Here is a 22,534-nt window from a genome sequence, read left to right on the forward strand (position 1 = left end):
TATAACGTTATTACTCTTAAAACAACTTAATGAGCTGAAATCTAAATAATACGCGATGATGATTTGTGTATATTGTTTCTGGGTTAATAAAAATAATGCTCCCTCTTGGAACATGACTAATCAGGCTACGCATTCAATAATTAGCTCTTAAATCTTTTATTCCACATTTTTAAGCCACTGGGAAACACTTGGATGTCAAAATTGAAAGTAATTACAAGATAAGTGCAACAAGAAGTACTTCGACAGTGCTGTTTGAACATTAAATGTTGCCCATGGAAATCATTTCATTTTCGGTTTCATCAACTCTAGACACAGTTGTAAAGGTGGTTGGATAGACATTCAACCAATCAAAGCCACGGACCGTGTGACGCTTCGCTGAGCGACGGAAGAATGTAAACAGGAGCGGGTTATGGTGCATCACAGATATGTCTGTGGACGAGTGGTGCCGTTTTTGCCACAAGTATTTGAAAACACAAGGTATCATTAGCCACTCGGCCTTGATTTTCGGAGCAACAGGAAAGGCCAAAACCGTCTTTCATCGCCTTGTCGATCTGGGATTGACTTTGAGAAAAAGTCCTGAAAGATCCATACGATCGTGTCAGAAGTGTACCAACCTACTCTCTAGAATCGAGAGGGATTTAGCAGTCTTCAGAAAATGGGAAGACGAGGAAAAACAAGCCGATTCAAACGAAGGAGCGTCGGCCTCCATAGCAGCAGATAAAGGGAATCTGGAGACTGCTCCTTCAAAGACGTACAGGGCTCCGAAAAAGGTATGTTTTTATCCTCCAAATCTGACAGGAATATCAGTGTCCGAACAGCTATATATAATAGCGGTTAAGTGGCGTTACACTTTAATAAATGAAGCTTTCCTCAGAGGTGCAACATTGGAGAGATAATTACCATTAAATACAAACTATATTGTATATCAATTTAAACAATAAAACATTGGACCTTGTAGTTGATTGTCATCTCAGGGATTTCTTGCAAGTCTATTGGCCATGTGAGTTAATTTTCCATGTTTGTAGCCAGCTAGATCAAAAAATGAATATTTTTTTGGACAGCGAAATGTCTTTCTTTCTATGATTTCAAAACAAATTAGTTGGTCACATTTTTGCATCACCAGGGTATAAAAAGGGTTTGTCCCCTGGACACATCAATTGTAAATTGCTGCAATAGTGAATTGATTCACTATTTAATTCATTTAAATACACTTAATGGATGGATGTAAACACTGCGGATCGCAACTCATGGTTTTTGTGATGGTTTCATGCAATTCTGTTACCCGTATATCTCATTAATTTAAATGTATGCTTGGAATTGATTAATCACTACCATCTCTCTTGCAGACTGCACCATGTGAGGAGAGCTGCCCCGAGATAACCTTTGACATATCAGAGTTTAACTTTGATGAGGTAAGCAATTTTTCAACTGAAGGAGGTCAAGCAGAAGAAGAAAACATTTGTTCTAATGAAGAAGGGGAAGATAAAGATGAGATTGCCGTCTCTGAAACAGGCTGGGAAAAAGAAGATTTTGACCAATTGGAGAGCGATAACTATGACCAGTTGGAGAGCGATGGCTCAGATTCTGAATTGCATGTAATTGCAGGTATACAACACCTTTGTCCAGAATGTGGTGCCTTTGTCTTCACATGCAGGATTCACACATGCAAGGATAGTAACAAGCCGTTTTCCTGCAATGTTTGTGGCAAGAGCTGTGTGGATGAAAGCGCCCTGAAAGCTCATAGCAGTATCCATGGGGAAAGCTCGCCCTTAAAAACAAGACTTGATCAACCTTCCCATGAGGGAGCCCACATACCCTGTGCAAGACCACATAAATGCCCCGACTGTTCCTTGTCGTTTTTCAACCTCGCTGCACTTAATTTACACGTGGAAGGCCACAGCCACCCCAAAGTATTTTCATGCCCCTATTGTACATTGGATTTCCTCACGGTCTCCGACATGAATAGACACGTTGTGGTGCACACTGGCATGAAGCAATATGTGTGTGATTTTTGTAGTCGCTCCTTCAACCTTCAAAGCCACCTTAAATCCCACCTGCGTGTGCACACCGGGGAGAAGCCCTTCCAGTGCAAGCACTGTGACAAGAGCTTCAATCACAACATGAGCCTGAAGAGTCACCTCATGCAGTTCCATAAAATAGTGTCCCTTATGGCTAGACCCTCGGTGCCAAGCCAACAGGGGCCCTCAGGGCCCACTGCAACAGCGGAGACAAACTCTATTTCTGCTGTGCAAGGGAATGCCCTGGACCCAATTACAACCGCTGACACGTTAGATGAGGGCCATTTGAGGAGACCCTCTTCCAAAGACATTGATGGTGATTGGAATGACAGGGATCGAACCTCAGAGCTTACAGAAGAAGACAAGACAGAGGCAAGCAAGGGAGTGAGGAAGAGAAAGTGGAAAGCCAGCCATGGACCAAAGACCTATTATATTGCAGAGAAGGATTTTGAGAGTGACTCGGATGGCAGCCCTGAGGAGGAGGGTGAGAAGAGACAAGCTGTCACAAGTGAGAAGATAGGACGATATAGAGGAAGGCCTAGGAGGTTTTACCAGAACTGGGTGTAACAAAGTATGTATTTATTGGGGTTGGGATTAAGAATAAAGGCATTCAAGTTTATTCCCATTATGTAACTAAATGACACATTGGATGCACAGTGATTTCTACCACCACGTCTAACTGACACAAGCAAACAAGACCATTGGTGGCAAACGAAATACCTCGGGGGATAAAGCTTTGTTAAAGACTCGCTGTTTCAGGCAGTCAGTATTTATGATGTTAGTGGTGTTTGCCAGGTTACATTCTAAATCCTGACTTTTGTAAATGATGGTGCCATTTACTTGATCCTTTTTTAAAAGACGTGTCGTTATATTTTCAAGAGTTCCAAACTGATTTCGATTTTATAACTGTGGGCAAAATAATTGTTTGCTGTCCAATTATCACCACAATCAGATGAAATAAATAGCTTAAAAGGCTTTCAGCCATTTATTTCATCTGATTGTGGCTGAGCAGAACTTTTGCTGTCATTGATTTCATGTTTCTGAGCCACATAAAGTTTATACTAAATACCCCAAATAGGCTTCAAAGCCTTGTTTGGTCTTATATTGACAAAAGCCACCATAAGACAAACATTTCCATTACATGTTTAACACAAACATTTGTTTGGTAACACCTGACACACAGGGTTTAGTCAACCATTAATTCAGCAATTCCGTAACAATCATTGTTATATCGGTTAGTGTTAACTATTAAATAATGTTTTGATAAATACCTTAGTTGACCTACATTAACATTAACTTGTTTAAGATGACAATCATTTGTAAACATTACTACTAAATTGAAAGAAATAATTTAGTTACTAAATTATTTTCAAATAATTTGTTAACTGTTCATTATCTGTTTGTTAATGATCATGACTGGCTTTAACTAATGTTAATTAATGGTAACATAATGCACCCTTATTGTAAGGACTAAAATGTCAGTCTTAGCGATAGTTGTAGTTGCTGTTTATTATTAATGAAATGTCAATTTGTATGTAAACATGCCAAGCTTTGGCTGCCTTTTTCTGATACGTTAAGTTGAGTGACTTGCGAAAAATATTGTTGTTGGTGGCTATAACAAATTAATGCTAGGTTTCACATTTAATTAAAGTTTTCTTCATACTTTTATGCAATATCTTTGAAATGAAAAGTTGTTGCCTATTTATTGCCGTGTAATTGCAGGGAAATTATGGAAGTTATCATTTAAAATAGAAATACATGACTACAGGCATTATAGTCATTATATACCTGATGTCATAGTGCATAATTCCTCTAGGTGTCCTCCTTGTGCCACCAATAATGGGAGCTACAATAATACTGAAATAATTGTAACGCTTTTTAATTATTTTTTTTTACCTCTAATGGCCATGGCTCTTCTAAAATAACTCATTGTGCCCATTTTATACAATTTGGAAGGAGCAGCTGTTGTGCCCCATTTTCCTTTATTCCTTTTCTTATTATCTAACCAAAGAACATTCTGTTGTACTGCTGCTTGAGGATGAGTGCTCAGGTAATAGTGCATCTCTTCCTACCATCTGCTTTGTCTCTAATATCAGGGCCACATCAGACTTAAAAATGTCATGTCAGTGAATAACTGCTGATTTGTTCGTTTTAATATTTCAGTTAGCACACTTTGCTATCCCTGGTTATTTTCCCTGTATTGCACAAATGAAATCTTTTTAAAAAGAGAATATCATTTTAGTTACTAACTCACAAAGCAGATTTCATTAATTAAGTCAGTCTACCCCGACTTGTTTGTTTTGCCATGACAAGCAGGTCTTGTGATTTGTTTTTAATTGTTCATTATTATTCATAGACACAGGGGAGTTTGATCACTACACAGCTTATGTTTATTCGATATGCATGTATGTATCATGATTTAAACGGTCTGTCCAGATTACCAAGCCTTCCTTGCATGTCTGCTTAAGAGGACATGGGTCTCTTCAAAGGCTACCCATTGTCCCCCTTCTCTTTTATTTAGCTTTCTCCTGTCATTTCCTTTGTGTTCTACAATTACACTTGAGCTGCAATATTCCATGTCCCTCTTTTTTCTGTCTTATAATGACTTCAAATGGTGCACTGTTCCATTGACTTTAATCTAGGCTGTTATTTTTAAACAATCACAGAGCCTTTGTATACTTTGTTAGCGATTTTCTCTCTCTGATCAATAATGGCTGCGCTTCTCTCTGAATCCTCATACATTCCTGTTCTTTTTCTCCTTCTGTCTGTCACACGGTGAGAAGCCATCCAACAAAGACATCTCACACAGATACAAGATTAGCTGCAAAGAAGATTGGCCTGTGAGCCACAATGGTTCATGTTTATGTGTGCTATGTGTGGTCATCGATAGATGAATGACTAGATTGAATATTGATGAAAGATGAACCAAATTATAGTTTTCTGGTGAATACGTACGTTTTACTGGTAAATGGACTGCATTTATGTAGCACTTTTCTAACCAGTGGCCACTCATAGCGCTTTACAATATTGCCGCACATTCTCCCATTCATGCACACATTCACACACCGACGGCGGAGTCAACCATGCAGCTCATCAGGAGCAGTAAGGGTTCGGTGCCTTGCTCAGGGACACCTCGACACTCTAGGCTAGGAGGAGCCCGGGATCGAACTAGCAACCTTCCTGTGACCAGCCAACGCGCTCTATTTCCTTAGCCACATGTCACCCATTTGATGAACTTATATGAGCAGTATTAAAACGTGTTTATGCTACCTACTTAGGGCAAGAACAACTAGTAGCAGCCCATCGGGTTTACAGGGCCGCTGTGTGTGCGTAGTGCTGGGGTTCGTTGGGCTGACTTTACTTGAGCTATAATGTTCAATCTGCCCCTGATGTTGCAGACCATGTTTCTTCTGTGAGGTCTGTACTCTGTACAATGGAGAATGGTCCATTGTTATAATAACACTGCGAGGATTGATAATATCACTGTGCAGGAAACTAGCAAATTATATTCTAAATTTTACTACGAATTCCTCAGTCACTTCCCTCTCCGCTAAATTTTGTAATTATGATTTTATATATATATATATATATATATATATATATCTATATCATTTGAGCATTATTCTATTCCTGTGTGAATGGGTGACCTCAATGGACCTGAAGAAGTGTCTCTCTCTCTCTCTCTCTCTCTCTCTCTCTCTCTCTCTCTCTCTCTCTCTCTCTCTCTCTCTCTCTCTCTCTCTCTCTCTCTCTCTCAATATATATACATTTTTACATGAATATATAGATTTGCAAACATTGTTTTTTGTGTAATAAACAAACCAACCTCATGTAAGTTTACTAAATTCACCTCCTGATGACTGATGGCACTTGAGGAAGATTCTAAGGTCACAATGATTCAGGTTGTACGCTAAAAAGTTTTATTTTATTGTTTTTGTTTCACCTTTTAAACATCATTGGATTTATGAAGTGAGTCATAATGAATCCTAATTTAATAAAAAATAAGCCACACAAAAACAGCTAAATTCATTATCACGTTTGCTCTGAAATAGTTCTCTAATACAGAACACACTTTCACAGTTTAGCCCCTTCTTATTCCTCCAGTACAATACAAATCCAATTAAAATTGTGCTAATACAACCTGACGCTAAATGCCATTAATTCAGCAGAGCAAAATTGCATTGCACTACTATATCATTTCATAATCCTAATATGCCACAGCAAACATCGACAGCCATAGCTCAAGCAACATATGCATACGCTGCAGGCTTGTACATTTATATTCCCCTGTAGTCATACTAGCACTAGCAGCATATACAGCATATACAGTTATCATCTAAGCCCTGAAATGACATCCAGAGCCAGCCAACATGTCCCCAACTCTGCAGGGCTCTCTCTGCCCTTCCCTCTCTGACACCGTGACTCTTCCGCCAGCCCCCCAAAAAACAAAAAAACACTTGCCCTTTAGCACATCTGCATTTTAATGACTGCTCTTCTCCCCCAAAGGCCTCGCCCGGTAGCCAGGATGCGTCTCTGAGACGAAGGTCACCCATGATGTGAATCGAACTGCCAGTATGCACACCGGTGTCGCTAACTCTACCCCAAGGAGCTCCACGAGACCTCAGCCAACCTACACACCCAGCCCCAGCCCACCCACCTGGTCTGGCTTCATGCCTGGTGCTTTCTCCCTTCACACCGCCTACCCTTGTATTATTTTCTTTCCCAGCGCCAGCACCCATCCATCTCTCCTTCATTTCCCTTTTTAGGGCATCTCTGCCTCCCCCCCCTCCCGCCTCACCCTCCTCTCCCTCAGCGGTCTGCAGTCCACAAGGGCAGCGGGATCTGACTGGAAACAGACAAAGTTGGCTCCAGTACTCCAGTGGCAATGTGTGTTCTTCTGAGCAGAACACACACACACACACACACGATCGAATCGGCCAATTCTGATGCCATTCCTGCCATAATGCCATTCCTTTCAGTGTTTTATAACTAGCTATGCAATGCATACCAACACTGTAAGCCAATACCATATATATTTGTTTGAATTTAATACTATAAGTGTGTGTGCGTGTGTGCGTGTGCGTGTTCGCGTGTGTTATGTGTACACTGCAGGCCCAAGGTTTACAGAGCTTCTGAGTAATGCGGTAAACTTATTGATGGGGAAACTAAACGTTTTTCCAAGGTCCACCTCCCCCCTCATCCCCACCCTTTCCCAAATTGAACCCCACTGATGGGGGAGCAGTGACGACCTCAGGGGATACTCTGTAATAACCCAATGTGCAATACAGAGCATGCATCACATCAAGCCACGCGCTGCCCCCGTGCCCATTAAGGAGTCTGTCATGGCGACAAGGCGAGCAGTTAGAGAGTCATCCGAACAAGGTCAATGGCGGCCATCAACCTTAAAGTCCATCTGTCACATCATACAGTAGGCTACACCGGGCCGGGTGACCTGAGTGATGGGATTGGCTGTCTGGCACCGTGGTGATGATGATGATGATGATGATGGGTCATGGCTGACCTGCTGCTTCATGACACAAGACTTCAGTCAGCTGACATAAGATGACACTTTCCCGCGAACGAAATTCAGTCAACGCTTATTTACTTTGATTCTACCTTACTGAGTGGGTCTTTTGTATGTCTTGGAGAATGCACAAAACTGAAATGAATTGAAGCACAGCCTGATGTACGATGAGTATGGGCGACAGGTTGAATTGTGAGTGCGAGGAAAGCAAAAACGTAATTAAGATTGTTTTGCAGTCTTTCAGTTTGAGTAGTGGGGACGTCCTGTCATTTGCACAAAAAAGCCAGTCCTCAAGAAAAACTTGCAGAATGGCGTCACTCCTTGATTGAACCCCATGTTCAGTCAAGCCTACAGGTCGGTACAGAGGCCGAGCAGCCCAACTTGAACTGAATAGAGTTCTAGGCCTGCTTGAACTTGGACCGTAAGACCCAGGACTGCTTCCCCTGATCCCCGGTGTCCACCCGACTGTTGGCTGTGTTTGACAGGTCAGCAAAGTGTCATGTGTCCATCTCAAACACGACAATAGGGGTAATCGGTTGTCGTGTGGAACATTTATCCATTGCTGCACTTCAGAACCTGCTGTGGTTCACCGAGTTATGGGAGGTGTGGGGTGATCTCTCAGGGCTACAGCACGCTGTCTGCTGCCCGCGTTGACCTCCATTTAACGAGGCACCGTTTCTTAAGTTGGCTTCATAGACGGTTCCATGTTAGAAAGTTCCAAGGTACAATAGAGAGAATCTTTGAACTCCCTTTCACACAGATATGCAGACACTGGCAAAATACCTGAGGTGGGGGGAGTCAGACTCGAGTAGAAAATGTGAGGAGTTTCTAGACTATCATTTATAAAAGACTTGACTTTGACCTTACTTGGTATTCATGACATGAGACTTTCAACTTGCGACGGAAGTTGCAATTGGACCTTTAATTGCCCCCTGGGGATAAATAAAGTTAATTGAATTGAATTGAATTGAAAGATGATAGGGTGATCTCGGGTGAACAGATTATTTGCAAAAGTATTCAAAACAGTACTTTTAAGAAGGGTTTGGCTGCAAAACACTGGATATTTTTAATGTCTTGCTTTGCCAAATATGCGCACAACAGATCGAGAGTCGTGTTAAATAATTCGCTGGAAATAGGCATTATTTTCTAAACGAACAAAAAGTACATTTGAACAATGGCAGGATGTATTGAAGTCCTTCAATTCAACAGGGTGAATGTAAGTTCTTGAAAGTTAGATAAAGAAACCTATGGTAATCATAAAAAATAGAATAGCCATCAAAATGGCGTTCCATCCATCAGAGTAGAACATCCTGATATTCTCCCTGATGCCAGCAGCCAAAATTTGCCTGCTGGCAAATCATTTCACCGTGGGGGACACAATCCTTCGCCTTGCAAAAAATGCCCAGACGGACGATTTATAGCGTTTTGGAGCACAGGGCTAGCTGCACATTGTGCAATCCTCAAGCTACCAACGCTTGTCCTGATAGGGGTTGAGGCCTGATATTGACCGGGGTGTTTCAGCATTGGGGACTGTTGAGCATAATGATGCCTTGTGGTATGCTGTACCTTTATGACAGCAACTCACTGAGGCACTGACATGGCTGAGTAGCGCTGTCAAGGACCTTGCACTTAACGTCTGTAGGACATTATACACCGCCGTCGTTAGGCTCGGAAAATTGCTGAGCAAAACAGTGTCCGGTGGCGCGGAAGTAAATGAAAAAAACGTTCCGAAACATTCCGCCTAAACAGCACTAATGCTCATGAACGCTCACACGGCAGACTGGAACTCCAGGCTTTGACCACGTAGCTGTACCCTTAGTTCACCTGGACTCTGCATAGCCTCCCCCCTTACCTCCCTTTGCCCCTTCCCCTCCCTTACTCTCCTAAAAACACCCCTATGGCACACTTATTGTTTGTTGTACGTCCTTGCACTTAAAACAGTTGTCAGCATTGCGTAGCGTTTTATCCTAGCTATTTTCGTTCAATACTGGGAACGGGTTAACTGAGCGATGGCACTTAGCATTTGAGCGATCGTTTCAGAAAAGCCCGGAGGCGTCCAGGACCAATTTTGCCATCACGCTGTGACCCCCGTTCCCTGACCCCGGTCTGGTTGAGATGCACGGCGTCTCGGTGCCCTGGAAAAAACACCCAGTCGAGTCCCCATCAACGTGCGCAAGCGAGCTCTCGTCTTGCTTGTAATCAGCACAATTAGCCCTCATTAGCATTCCTGATGGTTGTGTTTCTGCTGCGCGTTGGGTGATTAGAGGGGGTGGTGGTGGGGGTTTGGGGCCTGATGGGGTTAAGAGAACGGACAGAAGGGACAGGAGGGGGATAATGGGTGGACTCAGAGAGAAAAAAACTGGAAATGGGGGGGTCAGGTGAAACTGGGTATTAATATGAGTGAGATGGGGTTCTGATGGGTGTGGTGTGGCACGTCCCCTCGCTTAATAAGTTGTCCTGTGCGAGCAAGATTCTTAAACGTCTATCCGACCCATGATTATGCCCATAAGCCTCTCTGTATTCACTTTAAGTCACTTAGTTGGGACCAATAAGCACCCATTAATAATGTTCCCTTGCCAATTCATCATGGTCACACGTGGATAAGTGAGTTGTATGTGTGCATTATTTTCATCCTTTTCTCACCTTTATGTGCCGTCGTATCGAGTTGGTATCATGGTTAAACCAACAAGCCCCCAACTCCTCAACTGAGCCCCACCCCCTCTGGAAGAATGCTGAGTTGAAATGAGAGCTCTACATTTGTAGGAGAAAGTATTAAATTAAAATAATTAAAGTTGAGACGAATCTCTCGTCTCTAGTGTGAATGATGTGATCTCTCTCTCTCTCTCTCTCTCTCTCTCTCTCTCTCTATGTCACTTACCCCCGGTCCCTCTCTCTGCTTCTCTATTGTCCTCTATCTCATTCTCTCTCTCCCTCACTCATTCTGCCGTCTTTTCCCCAATGGGAATCCCACAACGAGACGTTTTAATGGCTATTCCATATGCTGTATTCTGCATGGAGGCACCGCAACCGCTCAACCAGAAAGCACAACTCCCAGGTTCATCTGAGAACGAAGGGGACTTCGTTTTGCATCTACAGGGAGCATAAAAAAACCAACAGTGTAGTCGACTACGCTGTGAGGCCAGATTGGGAATAAGTAGGCCTGCAGGAGAGCTTTAACTGGAAGGAGGAGTGTCCGTGGGGACCTTGTCTCTGGAAACCACAGTGTTATGTGAGGCTGGGGCTGGAATTTCTGTCTCTTATTATTCCCCCGGAAGGTGTGTTTTCTATGCATCCTAAGCCATCTATTAGTCTCATCAGTTTTTTTCCCCTGGAGACCTCAGTGTGAGGTGTGCAAATATCCCGAATATCACTGCAGGTTTGCAGTGCATCACCGCTGTGATATAGACAGGGATTTCTCCTCTTCTCACCATTGCTCAAGGGTGCACATCGATTGAACTTGAATATACATGCGTTTTAAATCGTTGGCGGTGGGAAGACTGTAAGAAACTGCCATGTTGAACAGGCTTCACGTGGCTTTTGGCAGGGAGAAAAAAAAAGGTGTGGTTTATTCTCAGAGTGGATTAAGAGCTTGAAACAGACAGAGAGAGAGGGGGGAGACACCTCTATTTCATATTCAGTTTCAGATTCTCTTCTTAATAAGCTTTGCCCGGGCTAGGTTTGAAGATGAAAGTGTATCCTGTATCCTTACTTTATTAAATCTTTCTATAGCCGTGGATGACCCTTGAGGGATGAGTGAGGTTTAAGTTCAGTTTCTGCCCATAGCAAGGCATTAATTCTGCAGCACGCTTGTCTGTCAGTAAGTGAAACTCTCCCAACTTCACTTCAGGGAGGAAAGAAAGTTGGAGAGATGGAGAGAGAGAGAGAGAGAGAGAGAGAGAGAGAGAGAGAGAGACACATCACATCATTCACACTTCTTCAAACAGGCCTACTGAGGTCACACACACACACACACACACACACACACACACAGACACGGCAGGAATGCACAATGCATTTTCCTATCAATGTTCCATATATCTGTGACTGTCAATTTAATGGACAACTGTAACTCTCGGATTGATGGGGTACTTTTTTTCCTTTGGCATAAGTCAGAGGCGTTGAAGGCCATTTGATGTCTGTGTGTGTGTGTGTGTGTGTGTGTATATTTGTATCTCTATTCACAAAATGTGCGTGCATATTTGTGTTTGTTTTTATTTGTGTGTTTCTCTGTGTGTATGCCTTTGTATCTGTCCTCTATTTGTTCCTGTGTGTGTTTGCTCCATTACTCACTATCACTGACGCAGGTGAGAGAGAGAGAGAGAGAGAGAGAGAGAGAGAGAGAGAGAGAGAGAGAGAGAGAGAGAGAGAGAGAGAGAGAGAGAGAGAGAGAGAGAGAGAGAGAGAGAGAGAGAGAGAGAGAGAGAGATGGTTGAGTTTAAAAGGAGAGTCAAGGCTGTCTCTCACAAACTATCCTCCCAGATCCCATCTCTCTGTCTTCTTCTTCTCGATGTAAAGAGGCTTATCAGAGTTTAGAGTCACACTCTTAAGTGGCAGACAAGTGGTGCGGCCAACTAAGTGGAGTACACTCAAAATATAGAACTTCATCATCGGTGACTGGGCACACATTCAGAGACCACCCCACTCAGGTAGCACCGAGTGGCACTTCTTCGTCTTTAGAGATCGAGGTATGCTTAATCTGTCTCTTTTTGGCATTGGCCACGGTGCACACACGCAGCAGACTACTTGGAAACAAGTTGGGTAAAGAAATGCCTTCGGAGTGTTTGATGGCTGACATTGGACTTGTTTCGACAGACTATACAAGCTTGGTGGCCATCTCTAGATCCATTGTGTAAAGTCGTTTTGTCAGGGTCATTTTCTCAATTTTTCCAAGGACCAACATTGCTGTTTTTTGTTGTGGTTTAACAAAGAATCCGCTAATTATTTTTAGAATTTACTCTCAATCTAAGTTCAACAGATTAATAAGCACTGTGCTTTTATTGTGAAATATGTCACCTCTGTATTTATGTCAATGCTAAATGGATTTTTCCCACTCCACTATATGGTATTATGAACATTAATAAGTAACAGTTTGTTGTATTGAAATGAAAACCGTTGGAGCTAGATCTAATGTGCTGGCAACAAGTATGGCTGCATAAATTCTGTTTCATGCTGGGTCCATCAGTGGCTGGGCAGATCAATAGGTGTCTGGAATGACTGTCTGGCATTCTCTTCAAACATATGACTGGGACAGGCGGTGTGTGTGTGTGTGTGTGTGTGTGTGTGTGTGTGTGTGTGTGTGTGTGAGAGAGAGGAAGTGAGAGAGAGAGGAAGTGAGAGAGAGATGACAGACAGACGTGATTGTGTGCATGCATGTGTATGACAGTGACGTGTGTGTGCATGTGCGACAGTGAACAGGGGCATGTGGGGATGTGTGTCTCACACAACGTGAGTTTGCATGCGGGTGCACAAGAGAGAGAGAAAGTGTGAGGGTGTACGAGAGGAAGAGAGGGAGAGATGGAATCAGTGTGGACCCGAGTGTACGTCTCAGTTTGAACGACGCAGAACGCCATCTAACTGTCACACCGCTCCCTACTGTCCTTCATCGCTGTCACACAGAGCGACGCGAAGAGGACGGCTGTTAGGATGAGGGGATGGATGGATGGATGGATGGATGGACAGATGGATGGATGGACGGACGGATGAAATTAATTAGGGGGATGCTTTTGTTATCCGGGCTGTGGCATCTTTACATGTAATTAAAAAAGGCGTGCGTGTGTGTGTGTGTGTGTGTCTGTGTGTGTGTGTGTGTGTGTGTGTGTGTGTTTCCTCTGTCTCTGCCTCTAGGCCTCGTGTGGAGTCTGTCAATGTTTTGTCCTTCATCACAACAGGGCCAAGGTTGGTTAATGAGGGTGGAGCATTAATCCTCACCCACCCCCACCACTCATCGTCCTCCACCCTCCTCCCCCTCAACTCTCCACTGCTCACAACCTCTCAATCACCGCTCGTACACTTGCATATTCAACCGCACGCACGCACGCACGCACGCACGCACGCACGCACGCACGCACGCACGCACGCACACACACACACACACACACACACACACATCAGTGTGACTTTCCTGCTATTTTTCCCCCTCAAACAAACGTATTCCCTTCACTTCCTCCACCTTTCATTGCGAACAGCCGGTTAACCACAGACAGCTAGCATGTCTTCTCATCTCGTTGAGAAGCGGTGCTGCTGGATGACTTTGACTTTTGCTTCAGGCTCAGCAGGGGGCAGCCCGGGCAGCTATGAAACACCAACAAACAAAACAATTCATCCCTGTTCGTCTCTGCCCGGCGTTGACAAGGGACCCAGGTGCAGAGGCAGGAAGAAATGGTGTAAAACACACATTGGTCTTTGCTTGAAGGTTAAGCCAAGGTACACAAAACGTCACAAAGAGTGAAGCTGAAACAAACACATGCACACACACACGCGCACACACACACATGCATGCGTACACAAACAAACGCACACACTTACACATGCAGTCAGAAATACATAGACACACACACTCCCACACACAAGCACGCACGCAGGCACACACACACACACACACACACACACACACACAGTATAATTTCTGTGGTAAGAGCGTTAACACACAAAGGAGGTAGGCACATTGTTTGCCTATTCTATAGAGATTTGAACAGCGAGCCTTTGTTTAGCCTAAATGTTACATCTAGCCACCCAAACCTCAAGACCAATATAAAATAATAAAATATCCTGCTAAGTATTTGTTTTCTTATTTTTATTCTATCCCCACATGCCTAACAACTCAAATATGCAACTATGGACGATTTATTATTGTACCTCTTCAGTTGTCTGGGTGGGAGATAAAACTATGATTTAAATGACCACTTAGGCAAATATTTACTCTCTGACAGCACAGCAGTGATAAAGATGCCTTGGGGGAAGTTTATGCCTCAATTTTTTTATCAGATAAAATATTGTAGCCGGATGTAAGCGAGGACTGCAGCTCAGCTACAGAGATTCCTGTTGTGCGAGTACAAAGTGTGAGTGGAAAGCTATCCTCCTGACCCCTGGAACGAGCCCTCGGATTGGTGTTTTGTATCCCTTCGAGCTGGCCAATGAGCATCCCATCGGTAGAGTCGCCCCGCCCACGCTGTGGACACTCACCTCTACCCTCAGTGGAAGAACACTGTGGAAGAAACCGTGTTGGAGGCAGTTCTTCAGTCCTACATTATGTGTTCGTACTTATGCTTGAACACATGCGTTTATGCTTTTGATCGAGCAAAAAGTGTGTTGCAATTATATTGATGATTCAGCCACAATTCAGTATCTTTGTTTCAGGCCTCATGAACCTATAGTCTATGGAGACTGGGTTCATTGCCCCCAAACCTTCGCTTCAGGTTGAAGACTTGTTATGGTGATGTTGGGAGACCAAGTGTGATCCTGCTGCCTCTGGCTGGGTCTCCACTTCAACCTAGGTTGTCTTTCCATACACTGTTCTAAAGGAGGTATGTTAACTCAGATACCTTGCTGCTATGCTCAACAAAGCCAATGGAATAAATGTAGGCCTAAATAAACAGACACATCCAATACTTCTATCCTTCCCCTATCCTGCACATTGGCTTGTGTATCTAGTTAGGCTGATTAGGAAAGAGAACATATTCCGCTATCAGCTAAGAAATCACAACAGCTAGACAAGGCCTTAATGTTATTCATGTTCCCTGGGCACCAAAGTGGATTTGTGTCCAGATAAGAGCAGCCCCCTGAAATAGCCGTGCCCACAGCACCGCTCTGCACTCTGCGTCACCTTGTCAAGTAACCTTTGGTGTCTTCTGCTAATGGGATCACTCCCGTTTATATGCTACCACGAGGCTAGATTAGCCTTATAGATGAGGGAGGGAGATGGGACACTTGAGAGCAAAAAACCCCCACGGGGGCATTAGGCCTGAGTGTATAGGGCAGTCATTGAAGCCATTTCCTGTTACCTTTTAGAGCAGATGGCATAATCCCCACACGCCCTAGCCCACGTTATCGCCAGGGGCCACAGTGAGTGGCTGGGGTTGGAGCGCACCCCCCGCGTGTGGAATGCACAATGACAGCCGGCAGCAAGAGCAGACACTTGTGGTGCACATGGGTGTCTGGTCCACTCTGAGGGCTCCAGTCCACCACACTTCTAATCCTCCTGCCTGGCCAATGCTATTCCAAAGCGGGGATCTTTATCAGTCCTCATTAGGATTGGTGCACTAATAGGGGGCTCACCCCCGCTAACTTTCCTCTTTCTCTTTTTTTCGGCCCTCATCGTTGTGTTGGTACTCTATCGGTGTGTTCCTTATTGATTCATGTCTGGCTTCCCTGGGTTACTATTTGTTCAGCCGATACTCTTATTTAACTGATGCTAGTTAAAACAAATGTTTTTGAAAATCAGCACCATTTGGTAAAAGTAAAATATAGTAATATGTATTACATTTTAATATATATTACTATAATATTTAATTTTTTTTATTTTATGTGAACATTTCCATAATTATTGGCTCCATTTTATTTTTTCCTTTTCCATTTTTTCCTTACTTTCATTTTAACCATTTTCAGAAGTGAGGAGGCAATCTCAACGATAATATCATTTTCCATCCGTTGGTTTCATAAAAAACGGTCCTACTGATTAACAGGGTACTTCCTTGAGGTTTCTCTGTCCTCATGGGAATCTGTGTTAATTACATGTACAGATAAATGACTGCAATGTCAGGGGAGAACAGCGTGTTTAAACATTATTGCATGTGTGATATCCCATTCCCCAGAACAGAACGTATGCATGCTATCCTGCTGGCTGTGTGCATATTAGTTTGATTCATGGGGAAGGTGTGGATTGGGTGCATATGGGTATGTTCGTTATTAGGATTCAAGGAGCTATTGTTTTTCAATTGAAGAATCCTCCTTGATTAATGTGTGATATTTGTAAATTGATGCATCACCATTCATTTTTTTACTAGGCCGACCACTGCAGGAGGATGCATGATAAGAATGATGAATGAATGGTTTGAATTAGTCTCCCTGACCCACATTTAAATGACACATGTGGATAGAAAGATGGATCAGTGTCTTTAAATGTAGGCCTACTTTATAAAAGTTAAATATTAACATGATTTTTTAAAATGCAGCTTGAAACAATACATCTTGGATCAGTTTGTGCAAACAGCGTTTCCAGACGCTGCCATGCGTTGGTATTCATCAGGAGATGGTTGTTTTAGTGTAAATCAATACATCTTCCCAAAACCTGTCCTCCCTCTGACGTATGAACCAACCTAGTTCCGGGAAACCATTAGCTAATCCTTTTATCTCGTGTTTGTTTGTGTTTGTTCACAAACACACACACGTATACCCCTGTGTGCATGCATAGCCATTATGTTTGTTAAGTAGGGCAGAGGTGACATGGGTAAGTTGTATTCTGTATTCATGTTTGTCGCTGACTTTGCTGTTGTTACATTGCAGCTAACTTCAGGGCTGTACCCTTAAGTCGTAATAGTCTAATCTTCATTCTGAAATGACTCAACTTCTAACAGTCAAACAATCAGGGGTTTAAAAAAAAAGGGTTAGGGTTAGAAAATCGTGCATTATAATGTCTATATCAATAGAGGCTGTTGTAGTCAAGATAGAGAGTTGGGAAGAGGGCAGATGTCAAAACACTCCTTAAGTTTCTCAGACAATGCGAGGTGTTGCAATCAAGCACCTGTTGTGTAGCTTATGTGATTGACAGGCAATTTATGTCCCCAGAACAAGTCAGAGTGGCCACTTCCCTGATTGGTCTGCAATTTAGTGGTAGTGCAGGGTCAACAAGGAACATAACTTGTTTACTGAAACTATTAACTCCGGTACAATTGCGTTAAAGTGTGGTAAAGAGATGGGATTGCGGACTTTGTGTGCTTTATGGACGAGATCGTACACATAGAAACACAAATGATGACATGCAGGGATTACGTGCACACACACACACACACACACACACACACACACACACACACACACACACACACTTGTACTGTTGAAATTATTTTCCCCATTGGCCTTGTGCATTTTCACCTATCTGATCAATTGGATGGTGGCACATTATATGGTTATATTTCTATACTGTGAAGTGCATCATGCATCGTCCAAATTGAGTCACCCTGGAACTCTCCATCTCCGCAGAGACCGGCCACTGCTTGATTCCATTGATGCCATGTGTTCATAAGCCTTCGGTTTATTATATTAGACTAGATTATAGTATATGAGGCTGGTGGTAACCCATATTTCAGGTCAAATTTAATGCAGAAGCTGAGGTTAACGGTTGAACTAGTTAGAATGGAGGAGAATGATGTGTTGTATATTTCCTTGCGTGGATAGGTGTGCAGACATCTGGCGGCTACAGAAATGAGTGTTTATATGCTGATCAAAAGTAAGCGTATTCAAAAATGGTTTGATGGACAGGCTTTAGCACAAAGCACAGCAGAAGATGAGCTCCAGCTTATCTCCTCACGCTGCAGAGTTTGTTTTGCTGTCAGTGTGTGAACACCGGGTGCATCACACTGCTATTCGCTACCCTGGGCTGTGTTTGCAGTTCGGAAAACACGGTATGCATTTGTAAGTAAAATACATCTGCATACGCTTAAAGTACGAGCATCCACAAGGTATCTCCCCGACATGTTCTCCTCTGGATGGGAAGGCTTCCCTAAAGAGGCCCAGCTATCATATCGTAATGTTTGGAGTAGTCTGACATGAGTGATGACTGAAGACACTGTCCCAATATAGCAAGGACGGTAATTCCACAAAATATATATATCTATGCGCTTTTTATGCCTTTATAGACCGGAAGGTGTTGAGAAACAGGTTGAAAGGGAGATCGAATGACATGTCGCATAGCACCCCAGGTCAGAATCATCCCTCTGTCGCTACAGGGTCTAAATCGCCCTCTGCGGTTATGGTATCACCAGGTCCATGCTGCCGCTGTCCTGCCTCGCATTAAGGCCTCCTCCAGTCTGATGATCTGGTATCCCCCAGCAGGAACGCCGTTGCCTCGGCGATGATTGATGGCCTGGTGGCGTGCGTGCTCCTCAGGCATGTCCTCCCGATGTGGAGCCGCGCTCAGACAGCTCGACGCCGCCGCAGGCTCTCTGCGTCGGTGAGCTTTTCCCCTGCGTCTGATGCGCCTCGTTAAAAAAAACAGGCGCCCCCTTCCTCCAGCTACGGGCGAAGCGGTGGATGCCTGGTCAACCCTGAAGGCAGGTTCATCGATTCCGATGAAGCGGTCAACCCCCCCTTCATCGATCTCTTTCTTCAGGAAGCAGCCCCTCCTCAAGGTCAGTCTCTGTTGGCGGGGACGCACTGATCAAAAACAATGACTTGCTTGGTTTCCTGTGGCCCCTATGTTTGATGACGGGTACGAGATCGCTGACACACAGGAGGAGGCTTCTGTCTCCTCCTGTGTGTCAGCGGTCTCGTACCCGTCATCAAACACGGTGCTCCCCGGGGACTTATTTGTCATGGTTCGACACGCATCCCGCATCGGAAAGTGTGCGATTTCCTCACGTTATTTACCGCCCCACAAAAGCACTTGTCGTGTTTAAAGCGTCACCATTTTGACAAAGCCTCTGAGTGAGCGATGTTGGGGGTATAATTGTATCCAGATGTCGCTGGGAAGAAAGTTAGAGAAAGACTGAACGGGCAGGTGATGGCCTTCTCCCCTGAAGACTGAGTGTATCATATGTTTTGGGGCGAGGGAAATGACAGCTGCTCCAGCAAACCTGATCAGACGACACCCGTGGTGTTAGAGGACAGCGTTAACTGTCCTGCGTGACAACTTGTGTTTGTTTCACTGCCTCAGAGGTAGATGAGGCAAACACAGGGAAAGTGTCACGCTTACAGTGTTGCTTTAAGTAGTTCAGTTCGCCTAACATTTTTTAGTGCTGAGCACTTGGTTCTATGAACATCCTTACTGTACCTACAGAAATATATTGTGTGACAAATGTACTGATTTTAAGTTGCTTTGGATAAAAGAGTCTGCTAAATGCCCTAAATGTAAATGTAGAATAAATTGTTCACTATTCTATGAGCTTCCTTTGTGACTTTTATGTACAGGACATTGAAGAGAGACAGGAGAGCGGGTTTGAGAAGAGAGGGAATGACATATAGCTTTGTAACATACAGGTGGGAATTGAACCTGGGATGCTACCAGGTGTGCTACCCACATGGTAAGCGTTAGCGGGCTGAACCACGGAGCCCCCCCGATAGTCGCTATTTAAGTTGAGTGTTGGAAGCTCCGACGCTCCTGACACTAAACAGCTGCAATTGGTCATCTGTCGAGCGCTATACAAGTAGCCCGGCTAAAAGACGTAGTAAGCTCCCTGGGGGGCGCCGGAAGACTTTAATTGTTCAAAGATTAATGGACTGTACAATTGTGTGTCCCCGGACGGCAACTTCCTATAACTCTAACAAGCTGTTTTCTTTCGAAAAGCAGAGGGAAAGGGTCTGTCGAAGGAAGTGTGTTTAATGTATATGTATTCCCCTCAATGGTGTTACCCTAGATACAATGGTCACTAAGAAGCCACTGTTCAATTTTAAATCTAAATATATTATAAAGTGCATCAATTAAAGAGTAAATAATGACGTGACCCAATAAAAAAAGGAAACATGCCAGAATGACAAATGATGGTTTACACGAGGGATGCCAAAGCGTTAATCTCAAAGAGACAGGTCTACTTTTATTAGAATGACTCTGGGGCGATGGCGTTACAACATCAGCCGTGTGTACCTTGCACCAGGGTGTATAATTGTTTGTGCTGCTCAGATACACACACCCCCCCCCCCACCCCCCTCTCTTGAGGAGAAAGATTATTTTCCGGGGGAAGATTATTCTCCATGTTTTATCTAGCTGAGTGTCTCTCTTGCTGTCTGCCCTGTTCCGGGCTCTCTGCTGTGAAAACATAGATATGAGTTCTTTGAGGGGACTTAGGCATCGCTTGGCCTTTATGATACCTGAGGCAGCTGGAGGAGGAGATGGGGCCACGTTCTGCCTTTTTTTTTTACACTCTGTGAGAGTAAAATGAAATCCAATTATTTGCTGTGAGCTCTCCTCTGCTGGCACCGCGCTAAGCTACTCCTAAAGTCATTCATGTGGCTCTTTGGTCTTTTACTCTCCACCTTCTCCTGATACACATACACAAACGCACACAGACACACACATGCGTGCACGCACACACATCATGAATGTTACCCGACTAGACTTAATTTGGTCTTTCCAGACGGATATAATTGTTGGTCCATTTATTAGATCTGATGGAATCAAACCCAAGACTGATCATTTTCAACCATGATAAAAACAAAACGATTAACATATAGTTTGTGACATCAAACAATAATGTGGAGATATGAACACAATTTATGAATGCGTTTGTTTACCGTGGGTGGTATATGCCATCATTTACATGTACTGTATATTTAGACAAGCAACCATGTTTAATAATGTCAGCCATGAATCACGGTGAATGGGGGGGGCGCCAGGGGATGCGTTCACTGGCTCTGAATCAGAAAGAGCGAAAGGCTTGACATTTATCCTGAGATATTCTGCTGAGAATGCAGTGTTTAATGGCTTTATAATGACATTCACAGTGTCTCTTCAAACAGACCCCCCTCCTCGCTGCTCAAATGATTAGAGAACGTGGCAGGAGGTCAGCCTGCTGTTTGGGTGCGGAGGGGGGGTGGGGGGTTCTGAACTGAAGGGGCAGACTCAGCTGCTAGAAACAGCACCAGCGCTAGATAAACACTATAGAATAAAATACACATTCAGAAGATACACATCTCTGGCACAGAAATAGCATGGGTTGATTGATTTAAACCAAAGTTGAAAGAGGAATATTAATGATAGTACATTTGTCTTTTACGATTGCAATAGAAAATGCCAACCAATTAAAAAGGCAACAACTGCTGACAAACTTGCATATGCTGACAAGTTGATTGTGTGTGTGAGTGTGTATGTGTGTGTGTGTGTGTGTGTGTGTGTGTGTGCGTGTGCGTGTGTGCATGCTGCTGAAGGTCACAGAACCTTGAGATACTTCTCATAATGAAACAGTTTTGGAATTAATTTCAAACTTAATGTATGTGTTTGGTCAGCAGTGTTTCAAAAATAAGTATTGGTGAGTATATATATGTGTGTGTGTGTGTGTGTGTGAGAGTGTGTGTTTGTGTGTGTCTGTATGTCTGTGTGCATGTGTGCATGTACATGTTTGTTACATTAGTAACTATGTTAGGTTGGGGACCAAGGGCTTCTATATATGATGTGAAGTATGCATAAAAGATTTTGGTATGCCCGCCTGTGTGCATTCTTGTATCGTCTGGTGTTGCTACCTGTCTGAGTCTGCAATGCTAAAAAGTTGTCGACTCCACAAGAAGAAAAACTTCAAAAGCGTCCTCCAGTGATGTCAACAACCTGCGAGCTATTGTGTGGAAACCACATCCAGCTTCTTCTGCTGTCCAGCCGGGGGAAGGGTAGATAAACTGCAGGAGCTCAGAGGCAGAGAGAGTGGACACTTCAATTAGGGGCTATCGACGATTTTTTAACACTTGGAGGATATGTACTTGTGTTTATGAAATATTTACAAGAACATTTTTTGGATTTTTTGCATTGAAAACTATAAAAATAGTAAGAATTTCTAGAATATATACAAATTATTATGTATATTATACATATGATATGATATATTATAAATATATATATGGATGCATGTGCATGTATGTGTGTGTGTGGGGGTGTGTGCTTATGTGCGTGTGTGTGTTTGTGTGTGTTTGTGTGAGTGTGAGAGTGTGCGGGTGTGTTTCCACTCCTCACCAGCAGGATGAAAGCTGATTATGTGGGCCACAAGGACAAGCAGGGAGAGACCCCCAGGTACATAATCCTGTCCGTTCAGCCTTCACTGAGCAGGGCAGAAGCTGCTGTCTCACCGTTAATAAT

Source organism: Pollachius pollachius (genome assembly GCF_949987615.1).
Source record: "Pollachius pollachius genome assembly, chromosome: 14".
Classification (NCBI taxonomy): domain Eukaryota; kingdom Metazoa; phylum Chordata; class Actinopteri; order Gadiformes; family Gadidae; genus Pollachius; species Pollachius pollachius.